This window comes from Cyclopterus lumpus, chromosome 24, assembly GCF_009769545.1.
Source record: "Cyclopterus lumpus isolate fCycLum1 chromosome 24, fCycLum1.pri, whole genome shotgun sequence".
NCBI lineage: Eukaryota > Metazoa > Chordata > Actinopteri > Perciformes > Cyclopteridae > Cyclopterus > Cyclopterus lumpus.
The window spans coordinates 18,390,515-18,408,017 of record NC_046989.1 but is presented as its reverse complement, the minus strand read 5'-3'; the positions used below and the strand labels follow the sequence as shown (position 1 = coordinate 18,408,017).

Genomic DNA, 17,503 nt, shown 5'->3' with positions numbered 1-17,503 from the left:
ACATAAAAAAATGAACTTGATAAAACATTTTCATATTTAATTTTTTGTAAATACCATACTGTTAAAAACGTAGATCTATTAAATTTAATCTGCTTTATCATAATGAAGACACAGTCATAAACATCAGCTAACATGTAAACGGTTATAAAACTCTGTTTGGCTTCCTGACAGACACACAAGTTACCTTTGACAAACTGTTCCTTCTGACCGCTTCTCTTGTCCCAAAGAGGATCACACTAGCCGTGTAATAGTTTAGAATATACTTTTACTCCCCAAATGGAGCTTGTTGAGAGTGTGATGGAAGAGACACTCAATGATCTTAAGAGATTGAGAGACAGTCTATTAAACATCATCAATTCATTTACATTTCAGACAATTACAACTGAATGGGTGACTGTGTGGTTGTTGTTAAAAAAACACTTGAATAAACGAATAAAGGCCATGACTTCTACTTTGTCAACACATCTCCACTCTTCCTCTTTTGCTGCTGCTCTTCGTCCCTCTAAATTGGTGCATTTCTAGACAGTAAAAATGTTTTATTGTCAGTATGCATGAAGTCCTACATGTCCTTAACACATCTGCAGTAGCCATTGCCTGGATTTATTGCAAAATGTATTTTTAATTAACTTTTAATATCAATATATTTTCGTTCAGAAGTAAAAATATATGACTTTTAATGTTAAATATCTCCTAATCTAGACAGTAAAAATGTTAGATTATCAGTAGCAATGGAGTGCTACATGTCCTTAACACATCTGCAGTAGCCATTGCCTGGATTTATTGCTAATTAACTTTTAATATCAATATATTTTCTTTCAGAAGTAAAAAGATACGACGGCAGTAGCCATTGCCTGGATTTATTGATACAAATATGTTTACAGCACCTCTAATATTCAGAAATGACGAATGTAGGACTTTCATTTTGAAGAATCTCTTACTTTGAATTATTGAGACAATTATCTTTATATTACCTACATATTGCAGATATGATCTACTTGAAAGGTACAAAATTAGTTCAGCTTTTATTTAGTAAAATATTAAAATTGGTAAAGTTAAGATATTTACTTTTTGTTTGGATGTGGTCAGAAAATGTCCTGAACATATCAGTTGTTCAGATATAAATTAATTAATAAATACACTTCATGCACAACTGAGGTTTATTTTATCTTTAACTCACTAGTTGAAAGTGACATGTTTTATAGTTAAAGTGAATCTAATTAATTTAATCTAACGTCCCTATTTGCAAGTATACGATTCGTCCATATCTTATTCTGAAGACCGGATGTTCTGTCACGTGGATGTTTTCGCTAACTTTGTTAAAACCAGATATTGTGTTTCGTGGATCTTTCTGCTAACTTTGCAAAAACCCTCGCTCGCTCCTGATCTGGGTGGTTTGAACGTGTTTACCATGAATGTCAGTATATAGGCGCACAAACATGTCAGTGCCGGCTGATTTGACCACCGAGATCCGAGTGTTCGCTGAGTTCACCGCAGTCTCCGGGTTTCCTCTGCTGCGCCAGCATCCAGGGCCGAGGACCAAGGCGCCGGCGCTACACTCGGCATACTCCGGCTTGGTGCCTCCTCATTATCCCGGGGAATGGACGCAACCCCTCTGCTTATATCAGTTTGCTCCAGGACCGAGGCTCCATGCACCTGAGTTACACCTTCCATACCCCGACTCGTGTCCTCTTCGTTAACCCGGCGAATCGGCGCATCCCTTCCGCTCAACACAGGCTGTTCAACCCTGCATATGCGTCGGTTTAAATCCGCCGTTATCGTACGGAGATCCTCACAGACATTTGTCTGTAAACACATGGCATGTTTCATGGAGGACGTGTCTGTGCTTAGACGCTCAATTTCCCCAAGCAGGCAAGAAACGTCGAGGGAGTTGAAAGTCACAGGCGGAAATTCATCAATGTAATCAGACACAAAACGAGGGATATTCTCGCCCGCCTCATTAAGTAGTTTCAAACAACTATTTACGTGATTTACATCTTGTTGTGCCCCCTTGTGTGCTACAAAGCGTTGACTGGAGCTTCTTTGAACTCTCGGTCCAATCCGACCCGAAGTGGTTCACAACTAATACAATAATGTCGTCATGACTCAGAGTTTTCATTTTTATGACGAGGAAGTTTAAAAGTTCATCTTCCACAATAATGTTGCCATCAATAGCCGTGTAGGTCCCGTGTAGCATTTCCACTAGCCCTCTCCGCCATCTTGATAAATGCAGCTTCGCGAAAGAGGCACCTGCCAGCGGCTGACATTATTATATCACCTGTGTGTGGAATTACAGTGAATATAAAAGATTCCCCCAGGAACGGCCCTACGGACCACTGCAGTAATCCCCCCGGAGGAGGAATATAGGGGAGCATCTCACGATGACCCAAACTCTCCCAGAAAGCTGCCTCAGTAGTCAGTGTTACAATCTAACAACTGCGTACTGATTGTGAACATAAGGAACTAAAAAAAGAAATCACATCTCCAAAAGCATCCATCCATCCATCCATCCATTTTCAATACCGCTAATCCTCATTAGGGTCGCGGGGGCGCTGGAGCCTATCCCAGCTGACATAGGGCGAAGGCAGGGGACACCCTGGACAGGCCGCCAGTCCATCGAGGGCACATGTAGGGACATACAACCATTCACTCTCACATTCACACCTATGGGCAATTTAGAGATCAATTAACCTGCAGCATGTCTTTGGACTGTGGGAGGAAGCCGGAGAGCCCGGAGAGAACCCACGCTGCCACGGGGAGAACATGCAAACTCCACACAGAAGGACCGCTCCGACCGGGAATTGAAGCCGCGGCCCTCTTGCTGTGAGGCGACAGTGCTAGCCACTACACCACCGTGCAGCCCATCTCCAAAAGCAGACCCGCCTAATTGTATTTTCACCACAGGGCTAAACTTTGGAACGTACAACCCTATTTACATATTTTGTAACATTTCAGGTCTGTTTGCTCAGCTGGTTCAGGAGGAAGAAGGTCAGCAATGAGGAGAAATTAAAACAGAATTAATTCTGGAAGGGGCAAATGGATCCAGCCAACTTAGCATGCGCATCTATTCCACAGAAAGCACAGGCCAGTTTAAGTTAACGTTAATATTTGTTGTTGTTTGTCCTTGTGCCAGCCTGCACCTGCTTTGCTCAGCTGTTGCAGTTATACTCCTCATATCGGTCTCTGTACTCTGAAATGTAGGTTTGGTGGCAATATGTCATTATGGATTTTAAGGGGAGACACTACAGTCAACAACAACAACAACAAATGTTTTCATGCACTGGTCAATTTAAAGATTTTGGGCTATTTTGTTTCTTTAACACATCTTCTTTTGGACTAGTGGAAAAAACATTTTTTTTGTTTGCGTCTCTAGATTTCACCAAAAACTGCCATTAATTCAATTCAATTCAGTTTATTTTGTATAGTCCAATATCACAAATTACAAATTTGCCTCCCCAAAAAAAACTCCCCAAAAATAACCTTTGACAGGGAAAAAAGGGAAGAAACCTTCAGGAGAGCAACAGAGGAGGATCCCTCTCCCCGGATGGACAGATGAATAGATGTCATGTGTACAGAATGAACAGCATTTACAAAGTTTCATAAACACATTACATGAATATGACAATGTATGAATGATAATGACATTAGATAATACCTAATTTAAACATCACATTTCACAAAACTTGTAATAAAAAGATAATAGTCGTAATATCAGTAACCAATGGGGAAGTTTCATGGTGACCTCTATAAGTTAAGGTTTTACCCTTTCACCTTTAGTGTCTTTAAAATGTCTTTAGTTTAGCAAAACATATCTTCAAAAGTTAGAAATCTTTCAACTTCCTAAATATATTCTGAAGGCTTTAGCAGAGGTGTTTGTTCGTATAGCGTTCTTTTACACAACATTTTATGACTAAAAACATGGAGAAATGTTTTAGGCTGTTTAAAGGCAGTATTTTCTGATAGAGTGGTAGAAAAGATATTCAAAATGCCCTCTCTGTAAAAACCTTCAACATGTCAACAAAATGACAACATAATGTTCTACCTAGCTTAATGTTCACATTTAAATACAACATATCAGAAAACTTGTAAGTCAAAACAAAAGACGTGTCTTGATTACGGTATATTAATGAATAACTGGAGAAGTTTCATGGCGAGATCATTCAGTGAAAAGGTTTTCCCTAGTCACCTTAGTGTCACCCTAGTGTCACCCTAGTGTCTCCCTTAATCAAAGAAACGGCCCAGATCGATGTTCAGAGAGGGACGAGAACATGTTTTAGTGTCTGGGGAAACCGTGCTAATCGTCTCGACCTGATCGACCACAGGGTGTCAAACACTCGTACTGCACAATGATGAATGGTGCAGCTGTTAGAGCGCATGTCCCAGCGGCCATGAATAATGCATAACGGTCTCATCATATTAGAGTGATGCCATGTTTACAGGCGGCTATGTGAGACACATCGCAGCTTCCAAGGAGGATGGAGCCGCACACTTCCTGTACACGAGTGCACGTTAGTCAAACTGCCCCCATGTGACAACCTTAGTGTCCAAAAAGAATTGAGTTGTTTTGTACTTGACATTGTGTGTTGTTTGGTCGCTCTGTGAAGGATTGGACTGATCCGATAGGATCAATCAGGTATCTTTTGTAAAAATGAAGATAAATATGAATCTTTTTTTAACAGCTGAATCATACCCCAAAGACTGTATTCAGTATGAGAAGGACAAAAAGGCCATGGCATTTGTTCTGATTGGTCTAAAATCTTGGAATCATGGTACAGACATACTTTGGGCAAGAGTTTACTCTAACAGTGTCGCTTCGACATTTTTCAATCACATCTTTTCATAGTCAATGAAAGTTTTTTAAAATCTTTATTAAAGAAAATGCTAACATTGTGTTGATCAAATGTTTTCCTTTTTTACACGGCATTGGTGTGGAGGTTGAGTATTGCGAATACACATCACATATAAAAACATAAATTTAACTGGACCTTTTAAATATGTGCTCATGTATGTCACAGGCTACTGTACACATGCTTTATGAAGGTGGTCATGTTCTCATTGTGTCACCTTACTTATCCCTTTATTATATACAGTACTTTCAAACACCCGTCTCTCTTTTATTACTTCAGTAAATCCATCCAGAACGCGGATCTTTATGATAATGTAATAATTCAGCATCAGTTGTTGGAGCAATTCTAATTCAGTTTTAAGCCAAAGCATCGAGCAGGCTGCAAGAGGTAGTTATCAGCGGAGCCCTTTGCACTGTCATTAATGAACAGCAGAGGAAAACGACAACCATCCCAATGGCCTGTCGTTCCTGAGTGCCTTTGCCAGTTCTATACTTCTTTAAGTTATTCTTGGCTTCTATCCATTCCATTTTGAAAAATATAATGTTTTAGAAATGTAACGTTTAATCACAAATAATTGTTAATTAACCTAAACAACATGAACTTGCAAAAAAGTGACATTCAGACTGTAGTGGCCATTTGTCCAACAAATCAAAAACAAACATAAATCAAATTGCCACTGACGCACCATGGGTTTGTGGTTTACGCAGCCAAAAGAAAGCATTGTCCATTCAGGATTCCGTTTTTCTTATAATTTATTTAACTAAACAAAACAAGCAAACAAACAAAAGAACAAAGGAACTCCTAACGCTGCCTCTCCTGCGCTGGTAAAAAACCATAGGCCTACCCAGGTGCATGCTGGTCCTGTACCTGCCTACTCCTACATATAACCACAGGTGCCCACAGTGTTACCCAATTAACGAACCAATGAACAACCAAAAGACTAAATATATCTAGACAACAACAATAAAGAATTAAACTAAACTAAAAACTATCACAAGAAAAAAGCTATTCTAATATATCAAAACATCTAACCTAAATAAGCAAACAACCTGAATGATTAAACAATACTACTTGTCAATAAAACAACTAAATACTAATATCAATTAAATAGCTCCAACACAGACTGATGTAAGCTGCATGTTCACATAGGAATGCATCCTCTTGTGTTTTACTCTTGTATATGGCCCCCTTAAAATAACCAGAATACAAGAAGCCAATAAGGGGAAAACCTCTAGCATAATATAAAAGTATACTACATAGATTACAAGGACGTAAGAAGCTAGGACACACTGTTTCCTCCTCCTAGTGTCCTTCGAAGTTCCCTACATTTTCCCAGAAACCCTCCAAATGGCTTTCGTGTGCAAACGAGAAGTCAGTGCGCAGCTGCCTAACCCAACATGGTCTGATGCTGGGATACTGGATTCATCAGCATCCGGGCAAAACTCAAGAGGGGGGACCAGGAAAACTTTTCTCATCGCCTAGTCCCGCTCGGCGCGTGTTCTGCTTCCGTGCCCGAAGGGTGCCCCGTGTGAGTATGCGGCTCGGTTGGTCCAACGAGGGTTCACACGGAGAAACCCGCGGATGTCCAGCCAGCTGTTTTGGGCAGCGAGGTTAGCCGGCAGCGGCTAGCAGCCGGCTAACACCAACTTAAGCTAGCCACGCACTCTGTGGGTGGGCGCGAGCGGCAGGGTGTTGTGGTTTGGGTCGTCAACACGAAGTCGACTGTCCAGAGTTTGGACCCCGCTGGCGACGATGAAACGGCGCCTGCGTGGTTGTTGTAGTTCACATAGTGACGCTTTGGTAACGTTATTGAAGGTTGACACTAGCTCGGGTGATGGAGTCCACCGTGATTTGACATAACATTAAAGGCCGGAGCTATAATAGCTTCACCTTCATTGGCACGAGAACAGGTCACAGCCTGTAAGCTAACGGTAGAAACTCTGAGCGCGTGGATGGTTCTAGCTAGCTGGAGAACGAGTGCGAATCAAACGTGTCACGCTTTAACGTCACCGCTTAAGGTGGTGTGTCGTTATATATATATATATATATATATATATATATATATATATATATATATATATATATATATATATATATATATATATATATATATATATATAACATCTTCAAATTACCAGGAATCCAGTAGCTAATGTAAATAGTATAAACATTCGATTGAATTGAATAGTCGGGCACCGTTGTCACGATGTCCGATGAAGATATTTGAGTCGGAGAGAAGCCTTCTGATTCGTGTTCCTTTCTGAGATCCACATCATAGTCTTTCTCACTCCTACTTGGACTTTGCAGTACAGCCTTCCCAGTATAAAAAGTCCACTACATTTACCAGAGTTGGATCAGTACGGGTGATGTGGGCTCCTGTTGCTCACTCACTGTCCTTGAAGAAGACGTCCAGACAACAGGATCATTTACAATGTCCACCCATCTGTCCATTACGTTCTCGATTTAATTGGTTAGTCGTTTGTTTTATGTAATGTAACAAACAAAAACTTATTTTTTTGGGGTACACAACTTAAACATATTCAGTTTACTGAGTCAACATTTAAGAAGCTGGCATGAGAGAATTTTGACCCCATTTGTCTTTTAAAAAGGACAAACGGTAGAGATGTTGTGGCGTCCGGCAGGAAGTGACGTGTCGATGCTTTTCTCCAATCAGATTCAGTCAGAGGCTGCCGGGTGAAGTCAGTGCGGCGCTGTCGGGAAACAAGGAAGCACGAAGACAGAGCTCAGCCAATCAGATCACAGTGAGTACCTGCTCAGTTGGCATCCGTCAAACCCACACCCGATCTGGAGACACACACACAGACACATTTATACACGGACGCAATTACACGTCACTCTTCGGTATTGGAAGAGCAAAACATTCGCATTAGCAAAATGCTTTATGCATTTGTCAGTGTCTATACTTTAATTTACTGGAATTGTGCTGCTGATTTTCAGAGATGCGTCATGATGAATGTTATCTCCCCCTTCATCATCCCGTCCTCTTCCTCTCTCTCTTTGGGATCCTCTTGTGGTTCCATGTAGGACTCTGGCCACTAGGGGGAGGCATCACGCCGACTAGTCCCTGACCTTAACCCCAGTAGTCCACCCTGAACAGAAGGACGCAGGGGTGTGAGTTCAGTTTTGGATGTGTAAAGAAAAGTAAATGTGTGGGCGCTCATCACTGCCTTCATCAACACAATCTCTCTGGCGTGTCAAGGCAAAATGCCCATGGGAATGTAATTTTATATAAGTATTTTTGTATAAAAGGCTGGGTGATATGGCCAAAATCTTCTCCCCTGATAAAGGTTATTTTATATCTCAATAATAATACCTCTCACAAAATAGCATGTTCTCTTTATTGATAGTTCAATGAATATATAAATAGTCCCTGTGGCGTAACCGCTCTTGTGTGGATTAAATCCTTAACAACGTACAGAGTGCATTCTCATTTAATCAAGAACCTTTAGGGCAAAATAATCCGATGTTCTGAGACATTTGAGTTCTGTGATTTTTATGATCAATTAAGATGATGTAGTAGTGCATCTCGCGATGTATGATTTCATCACAACACGGTCCCTTAAAAAGACTTTAGATTATCATGTTGAATTACTGGCCGGCCCCATTTCCACACTGTGACCACAGTGCCGACGATAACATGTTTTTACGCTCCTTGAGTAGCTCAGTTGTCTGTTCAAAGACAAACTGCCTTTTAGAGTCTGGGCTCCTGATTTCCACAGATAAACGTGTCCTTCTCCCAAAATGCCACACATTAATTTACTTTGAACTCTTTTCACTCTCCTCCCTCTCGCCTCTCAGCCCCACTCACTGTCCCTGTCTGCTTGTTATATCTACATCTATACCCCCACCCATACACCCCTTTCCCTAATGTCTCTGAATCCCTCCATCCTGGCCTCTCGGCCCCTTATGAACAACTGGCCCCGGACAGCTGACGTTTAACAGCTGCTTGCCATCTCAGTTCTTGGCTCCTCTCCACCTGGGCAACTTCTTCCCCGGCGCCGTCCTCTCTTCCAGCCGGCTCGTTCTGTTTCTAAATCACTCTTTGTGCCGTTTTCGTTGCCGTTCAGCAAAAATTGCGCCGAAGCCGCAAGCCAGAGTTTTACATGGCATTGATGTTGGAAGCATTTATGAAGCTTCCATTTGCTGTTATAACCTGATATGAACAAAATGGTTACTTTCCACATCTGTCTGACACCAGCATTCATGCCCATTTCCTCTGAATGAATCCCGTGTGTCATCTGCGCTGTAACAGCCTGGTCTCAATCCTCCTTGGTCCATCTGCTGATAATGTGCAATAACCTTTTCCCTGATAGAAACCCTCTGGCATTCAGTGAAGGGAAATATTCCCCAAGCAACGGCAATAAAGGGAAGTGAGGTAATGCACCAACAGTCTTTTTGTTGGAAAAAGAGGTCATTGTTGGTGGACCTGTCTGAAAAGCTTAACCTGTTTGGTGCACTGTAACTATCACTATAAATGGCCTCAAACTGGAGAACTCAACTTCCCTGCTGACCCCGGTGACCTCTTGTGCTGCTGCTGATGTGCAGTTGTCGGTATCCCGTGTTTTTTAAAAATGTTCTTATATTTTTGTTCATCCTCGGGTAGCATGGGGGTTAATCGGACCGGGAGGCGGTTGCCTGCCACCGGAGATATGACTGCACACTTGCTGTCCATAATTCAAACTGTTGCACTGCATTCTTTGATGTTGAGCCGAGGGCTGGATACACCGCCAGATCTCGTGGAGCCCGTGGCACCAGCGTGCCTAATCTCCGTCTGCCTTTTTGTAGAGACTTCATACTGCCACATAGTATGGATGTCTGTTGGTGCTGACAGGCGGCTCGCCAGCTCCACAGAAGATTTTCTCCCAGAGCGAGAGATGTTGTCCAAGCCCTGAGGAGACAAAGCCTTTCACTATCTGGTCCGCCAGGGACAGTGTGTGATTAATACGTAGCTTTCAGTGGGGATGAAATCCAACCCGAAACTCAAATGTCAACGTTTTTTTTGTCACTTTGTGGGAGGACAGTTGAAGCAGTCTGTGAGAAAATCCTCCGTAAATCAGCTATTGGGTGTTTTAAGTCCATATCTAAACTCGGTGGCCTCGTGGGGGCTGCAGAAACAAGTTGTGAACACATCATGCCACCTTTTTAAGTTAATATGAATGATGAGGGAAATGGATGCTGCGGGAATGAGTCTTAAAACCTGCAAATGAGTCGGCATCTCTTTTTTTTTGGTTTGATGCCTGAATTCAGGTCTGTTGTTAACACAAGCTGATGAGAAGTTTTTCTACGATATAAAATACGTCAGTAAATACCTCTTTTGTGAGCTTTGAAGTTTTTATGTGTCTAAAAAATGCCGGTTGTTAACAAGTGGCTAAATGTGACTAAACGCTAATTAGTCCGCCGGTAGCTTTGTGACGGTGACATAAAGTCGTGTGACTACATGCAACTTGTAAATATTTTAGGTTTAGATATACGTCCAGTTTAATGACCAGTAAAATTACGTTTAATTTTGGGAGAAATTAGACAATTTAAAATGTTATGGTATTGCAATTCACATTCAGCGCAGCTCATCCCGTTTTGAATGACATCCTCCAGTTCTTAAATGAAGGATAAACAAGCAGTGGTTGCATGTTGTGTTTCATCATAGTAATCATGTAGGTAGAGAGGGCAAATACTAGAATGACTAAGAGAAAAAATCAGATGTATACTTTACTTATTGTCTGAACATTTTTTTTTTTTCTGAATCACCAGATGACTTTCTAAAGTTGTTTTGGCTGCTGATGCTGGATATATCTACCAACTCTCTCCATTACACAAGGACTCGCACATGCATACAGTGTAATTTAGCGGAAATTTAGAATAAATCCAGCACGCAGGCTCCAGCTGCCGTACATCCTTTTTTATTTTATCTCCTCTTACAATAATCACTTCACTCTGACCAGAGGAAGTGCCTGAGGTTTTCTATAGTCCTCCACTTTTGCAGTCATCATTTACCCATTCAAACTAACTTTATAGCCTCTAGGGATGATAAGCTGGTGGTCTGCCTCTTTAGTCCAGACTGAAACATTGGAAGAACTACTGGATGGGTTAACATGAAATGACTAACATTTATGGCCCCTTGACGATGGAGCCTACTGACTTTATTGATTCTCAACTTTTCTTCTACCGCCACCCAGTAGATCTCTTTAACTTTTGGTGCAATGCCATGACAACTATTTGTTATATTATTTACAGATAAGGATGCCTCAATGGAAGATTCCAAAATATGTGAGTGATCCCCTGTCTCTTCTTCGAGCGCCACCAGCAGGTCAAAGTTTCCACTTTTCTTGTGAAATACCTCAACATCCATCAGATTTTTCTGGACAAAGACCTTGGGGATTCCTCTGACTTTTCCCGTGAAATATCTCACCAACCATTGGATGGATTGCCGAGACATTTGGTGGACACATGTCCACCAAAGGAATTTGTAATATCTTTGGGGAACTTTCCATCTAGGTTACTCTTTGTCATATCTTCTGGTTTATGACTAAATGGAAAACTAACGACATTCCCGTCAGCCTCAGCTGTACTTTGTGTTTAGTGCTAATGAGCAAATGATAGCATCCTAACATCCTAACCTAGCATTAATTAAGACGATGAACATGGTGTACAAATTATATCTGCTGTCTCACAGAGCTGCTAGCATGGCCGTAGAGCAGCCTCACTGAGCTGCTAGCATGGCCGTAGAGCAGCCTCACTGAACTGCTAGCTTTGTTGTAGAGCAGCCTCACATAGCTGCTAGCATTGTTGTAGAGCAGCCTCACTGAACTGCTAACATGGCCGTAGAGCAGCCTCACATAGCTGCTAGCTTTGTTGTAGAGCAGCCTCACATAGCTGCTAGCATTGTTGTAGAGCAGCCTCACTGAGCTGCTAGCATGGCCGTAGAGCAGCCTCACTGAACTGCTAGCTTTGTTGTAGAGCAGCCTCACATAGCTGCTAACATGGCCGTAGAGCAGCCTCACTGAGCTGCTAGCATGGCCGTAGAGCAGCCTCACTGAACTGCTAGCTTTGTTGTAGAGCAGCCTCACATAGCTGCTAGCATTGTTGTAGAGCAGCCTCACTGAGCTGCTAGCATTGTTGTAGAGCAGCCTCACTGAACTGCTAGCATTGTTGTAGCGCAGCCTTGCATAGCTGCTAGCATTGTTAACTGCTAGCTTTGTTGTAGAGCAGCCTCACATAGCTGCTAACATGGCCGTAGAGCAGCCTCACTGAGCTGCTAGCATGGCCGTAGAGCAGCCTCACTGAACTGCTAGCTTTGTTGTAGAGCAGCCTCACATAGCTGCTAGCATTGTTGTAGAGCAGCCTCACTGAGCTGCTAGCATTGTTGTAGAGCAGCCTCACTGAACTGCTAGCATTGTTGTAGCGCAGCCTTGCATAGCTGCTAGCATTGTTGTAGAGCAGCCTCACTGAACTGCTAGCATTGTTGTAGAGCAGCCTCACATAGCTGCTAGCATTGTTGTAGAGCAGCCTCACTTAGCTGCTAGCATTGTTGTAGAGCAGCCTCACATAGCTGCTAGCATTGTTGTAGAGCAGCCTCACATAGCTGCTAGCATTGTTGTAGAGCAGCCTCACTTAGCTGCTAGCATTGTTGTAGAGCAGCCTCACATAGCTGCTAGCATTGTTTCAGAGCAGCCTCACTGAGCTGCTAGCATTTTTGTAGAGCAGCCTCACTTAGCTGCTAGCATTGTTGTAGAGCAGTCTCACTGAGCTGCTAGCATGGCCGTAGAGCAGCCTCACATAGCTGCTAGCATTGTTGTAGAGCAGTCTCACTGAGCTGCTAGCATGGCCGTAGAGCAGCCTCACATAGCTGCTAGCATTGTTGTAGAGCAGCCTCACATAGCTGCTAGCATTGTTGTAGAGCAGCCTCACTGAACTGCTAGCATTGTTGTAGAGCAGCCTCACATAACTGCTAGCATTGTTGTAGAGCAGCCTCACTGAGCTGCTAGCATGGCCGTAGATCAGCCTCACTGAACTGCTAGCATTGTTGTAGAGCAGCCTCACATAGCTGCTAGCATTGTTGTAGAGCAGCCTCACTGAACTGCTAGCATTGTTGTAGAGCAGCCTCACATAGCTGCTAGCATTGTTGTAGAGCAGCCTCACATAGCTGCTAGCTTTGTTGTAGAGCAGCCTCACTGAACTGCTAGCATTGTTGTAGAGCAGCCTCACTGAACTGCTAGCATTGTTGTAGAGCAGCCTCACATAACTGCTAGCATGGTTGTAGAGCAGCCTCACATAACTGCTAGCATTGTTGTAGAGCAGCCTCACATAACTGCTAGCATTGTTGTAGAGCAGCCTCACATAGCTGCTAGCATTGTTGTAGAGCAGCCACACTGAACTGCTAGCATTGTTGTAGAGCAGCCTCACTGAACTGCTAGCATTGCTGTAGATTCTTGTCTTGTTTGGATAGTGCTTCCTTTTGTCCCTCTGGAGATTTGTCAATTCAGTACTAATGATCTCATCGGCAAGGTATTTGCAATGCCACCCAGGTATAAAGAGGTATACAATCAAATACTTAATTCTCAAGCCAGATCCTTCTAATAAATCCTTGATTACACCCCTTCTTTAATTGTAGCTAGACTTAAGTCTCGGGTGTGTCTCTGGCATGTGCAGGATCCCACCAGGCAAACTTGAGCCTTGGCAGACGGAGGCATAGGTCCTATCGCGGCCTGCCATCCATCAAATCAACCCCTATCTTAGTCTTTTACGGACCTCGTGGACCGTTTTCCTTTTGGTTCCTGGGCTTTAGATTAAAGACACTGATAGTGCCTGGCGCTCCTCAAAAAGCACATGTGAAATATTACAGGCTCTGGCCACTACACTCTAGCTTTCAGCCATTTGACCTGCAGAGGGCCCTGTGTGGGAAGAAGGGCTCTGAGAAACAACCCCCTTCCCTCCCGTCTCTGTGTCTTGCATCAGGCGGGCCCCGAGCCTTACCATATCACTGCCTGCACCACAGCTGTCACTGTTTGTATATTTGATATACTGGCGGATGCTGACAAGGAACAGGTGTTGCGTATTAGTGTCACTATTTTATTCTACCCCCTCCCGGATATTTTGAAAAGTGGACTGTGGTCAGTTGCCAGAGTGTATCACTGTAATTATGGCAATCTGACTTTTAAACTGAGCTTTGCTACAAAGCAGTGCCTTCAGTTTTTCCTGAGGAAAAGGAAGAGGCACGGAAAGGGAAACTGAATTAATGTGGTTCAGGTGGACTGACCCCAAAGACACATCAGAAACATGGGAATGCCTTGGAACATCGACCCCTTATTCCGTCATCTGCTCTCAGTACGTTCTGTTGGAATTGAGACTAACCGCAGATGGAAACTTCCATATTTGGTTTTGACATTTGTGTCCAATTTTTGTCAGAAATTATATATATTTTATGAAGAAAAAAAAAAACTTTCTTTCTACAGTGCAACGCTGCTTGTTGTTGCAGCAGTAAAATCCCACTTATTTGAACTGCACATAAATCTTAAACCGCAGGCTTACGTTGTGGACTACCCAACTTTCTTTTGTGGACTTATGGTTTCCTAACTTACTGCTGGTGCTTAACCAAATACATATTTTGTCATGGGCGACCACTTACATATCAGCCTGTACTTTCTGGTGAATATCTCATGCCTTGACTTTCGGAGTGGACACATTTTGCCTCGAGAGAGAGAGAGAATATTTTCCTGGTCGTTTAGCTCTTCCGACAAATCCCCGCAGACAGGGCCCTGGTTCCCCCCAACAGACAACAGCCTCATTAGGATTTGTTGCACAAACTCTGGAATTTTGACCGGCCGAGGGAGCAACAAGGCCTTCCCTCCGAGGGACACATGTTCCTTGCTGCGGCCTGACCCTGAGGCCTTGAGCTCTGGGCCTTGTCGAATCATATTTGGCTCATATGGCTCCCAGTCAGGGGCTCAGTTACCCCTGGATCAACCTCATTCCTCCGCACTGAGGTCTGTATGCAAACCGGACCTGAAGGTTTTGATAAATGGACGGCTCTATTGAGGCAACATGGAGGGGCCGGTGTTGCTATCACGAGGTATATAGTTTAGTGAATATCGCACCCTGTACTGTTACTCTGTTATTTTAGTGATCAAGGCTCAGAGAGCTTTGAGTACTTATTAGGCCGTCAGTGCTCTCTGCAGCTGGGATGCACATTGAAATGGGGAGCTTATTGGAATAACCTTTTTTTTATCATACATTATCAGTAGGAGTGCAACATGTTGAGGCTATGTCTCAACATGTTGCTTGGCATTAGTAAGCTTCTAAAATTAATTTATGTGATTTGCAAGTGACAAACAATTGTCTTATGATTTTAGCAATTGAAGATTTCAGGGGGTCGGAAGTGTGAGTCAAGGAGTCTCGTAATTTTCTGTTTGGTCTATATCATGATGTGACGCTGTCGGACACAGGGGAAAAGCTATTCAATCACTTGGACCATCAACCAATCTACTTTACTGAGGGTGTTGTGTTTACCACTTCCTCTCTCTACCATCTCAGCTTGATTGATGGGATGTCACTGTCACCCTTGTTTGGCATTGACAGTCAGGCGAGGGAGATCTGATTTAAAAAAAAAAAAAAAAGAAAGGTGGATAGTTAATGAGTTGGCAGATTGTAGTTCTTCTGGGCCGGGCGGATGGACAGCATCACCTACACCTTGGTTTAGCAAAACAGAAGAGTGCGAGGGTGAGCTTATCAACAACATCATGGAAAGAATCAGTTTGTTGGCACTCTGACGTCTTTCTCTCTGTCAGCCCATTAGTGTTGGCTGGTTGCAAAGGGCTCGCCCCATAGGGACCGGTGTGAGCCAATGTTGAGTAATGGTGAACATATGGAATATGTAACTCACCCCTCAGCAGCTCTCAACAACTAGCCTCTGATTGCCAGCAGACTTAACATAGTTGATCCATTTTCATCCAACAAAAAAACTCCAGTTAAAAAAACATTTCACTTAATATGTAAACAGATCCTATGACTGTTTGTTGTCTAACAAGCAGATCAATAACCTTGAGAGCTGTGCTCTTGTCCAGATGGCACAGTTCAGAATGTGCCAAGAGGCAAAGGAAGGAGAACGAGAGGAAAAACAAGACAAAAAGCTAAATATGCGACTGAATAAAAAGTGAGGACATATTTTCACTTGAATGTGGATGGACTAATGTGGATCCTGCCAGTCTGGCTCAGCAATACGTAAAGGGTACAGCTTGCCTTGGGCTGTATAGCAGCTCAGTTCTGGTCAGTCTTGACAACACTTGAGTTGACATGGTTTCCAACCAAATCTGCCGATCCTTGGGAATTCTTAGAAGTTGGAGACCAAGCATCCTGTGCAATCAAAGTCAAATTGCACCGTGGGGGCGCACATGCCATGGGGGGCATTCCCCCACATGTGTTGAACAGTTGGTAGATGTGTAGGATTACAGTATCGGTGGGTGTGGTAGGTGGTGGCATTATGCGTGACCAAAAACATTGTTTTTCTTTGTTTTCTATGCAGTATGCATTGCACCCTGATTATACTGAATGTATCTGTTGAACAAATAAAATGTATTTTGTAGAGACAAAATCCCAAATTTGTCCCAGTCATAATCTGTACAACATACGACATCCTCTGTCCCAGGACCCTCGCAAAATGTGTTAACCAGAGCACAAAAATGAAATTACATATGTCTGTAAGGTTCTGCTGTGGTGCTGTGATTTCTGTTACCCACTTCTGAAAGAAACCTCTGATATTAGGCCCTGAATTTGATCGAAAGAGCACACGAGCGATTTAATGATTTACCAGCCAGCCCCTGACATCTGTGTCGGATGTTTCCGCCTCCACAATTCCAACTATTTCTATCACGGCCCGCACTGACAGTTTGGAATCGAATGACAACCGCTACCGTACACATGCGTGCCATAAGCTTGCATTCTCTAGACAGGGGGTGACTCCTCTGGTTGTATAGAAGTCTATGCTTCATGTGTTAAAGCTGCATTCTCTCTAATGACAACCAGGGGGTGACTCCTCTGGTTGTATAGAAGTCTATGCTTCATGTGTTAAAGCTGCATTCTCTCTACTGCCCACCAGGGGGCGACTCCTCTGGATGTATAGAAGTCTATGCTTCATGTGTTAAAGCTGCATTCTCTCTCCTGACCACCAGGGGGCGACTCCTCTGGTTGTATAGAAGTCTATGCTTCATGTGTTAAAGCTGCATTCTCTCTACTGCCCACCAGGGGGCGACTCCTCTGGTTGTATAGAAGTCTATGCTTCATGTGTTAAAGCTGCATTCTCTCTCCTGACCACCAGGGGGAGACTCCTCTGGTTGTATACAAGTCTATGCTTCATGTGTTAAAGCTGCATTCTCTCTACTGACCACCAGGGGGCGACTCCTCTGGTTGTATAGAAGTCTATGCTTCATTTGTTAAAGCTGCATTCTCTCTCCTGACCACCAGGGGGTGACTCCTCTGGTTGTATAGAAGTCTATGCTTCATGTGTTAAAGCTGCATTCTCTCTACTGCCCAACAGGGGGCGACTGCTCTGGATGTATAGAAGTCTATGCTTCATGTGTTAAAGCTGCATTCTCTCTCCTAAACCACCAGGGGGCGACTCCTCTGGTTGTATAGAAGTCTATGCTTCA

At 43.2% G+C, this 17,503-nt stretch overlaps 1 protein-coding gene across 3 annotated transcripts in view; it reads left to right on the top strand.

The window, feature by feature from the left end:
- Nucleotides 1-6,117: 6,117 nt before the first annotated feature.
- Nucleotides 6,118-17,503, top strand: part of disp1 (dispatched homolog 1 (Drosophila)) — a 79,196-nt gene continuing 67,810 nt past the window's right edge. The window contains exons 1-3 of one of the 3 annotated variants that reach the window (XM_034527378.1): nt 6,118-6,372; nt 7,519-7,606; nt 11,097-11,129. The gene's annotated coding sequence lies outside the window, so the exon portion shown is untranslated. Of the gene's footprint in view, nt 6,373-7,012; nt 7,315-7,518; nt 7,607-11,096; nt 11,130-17,503 lie in introns of those variants that run through there. The other 2 variants (XM_034527377.1, XM_034527379.1) reach the window with 2 other exon arrangements.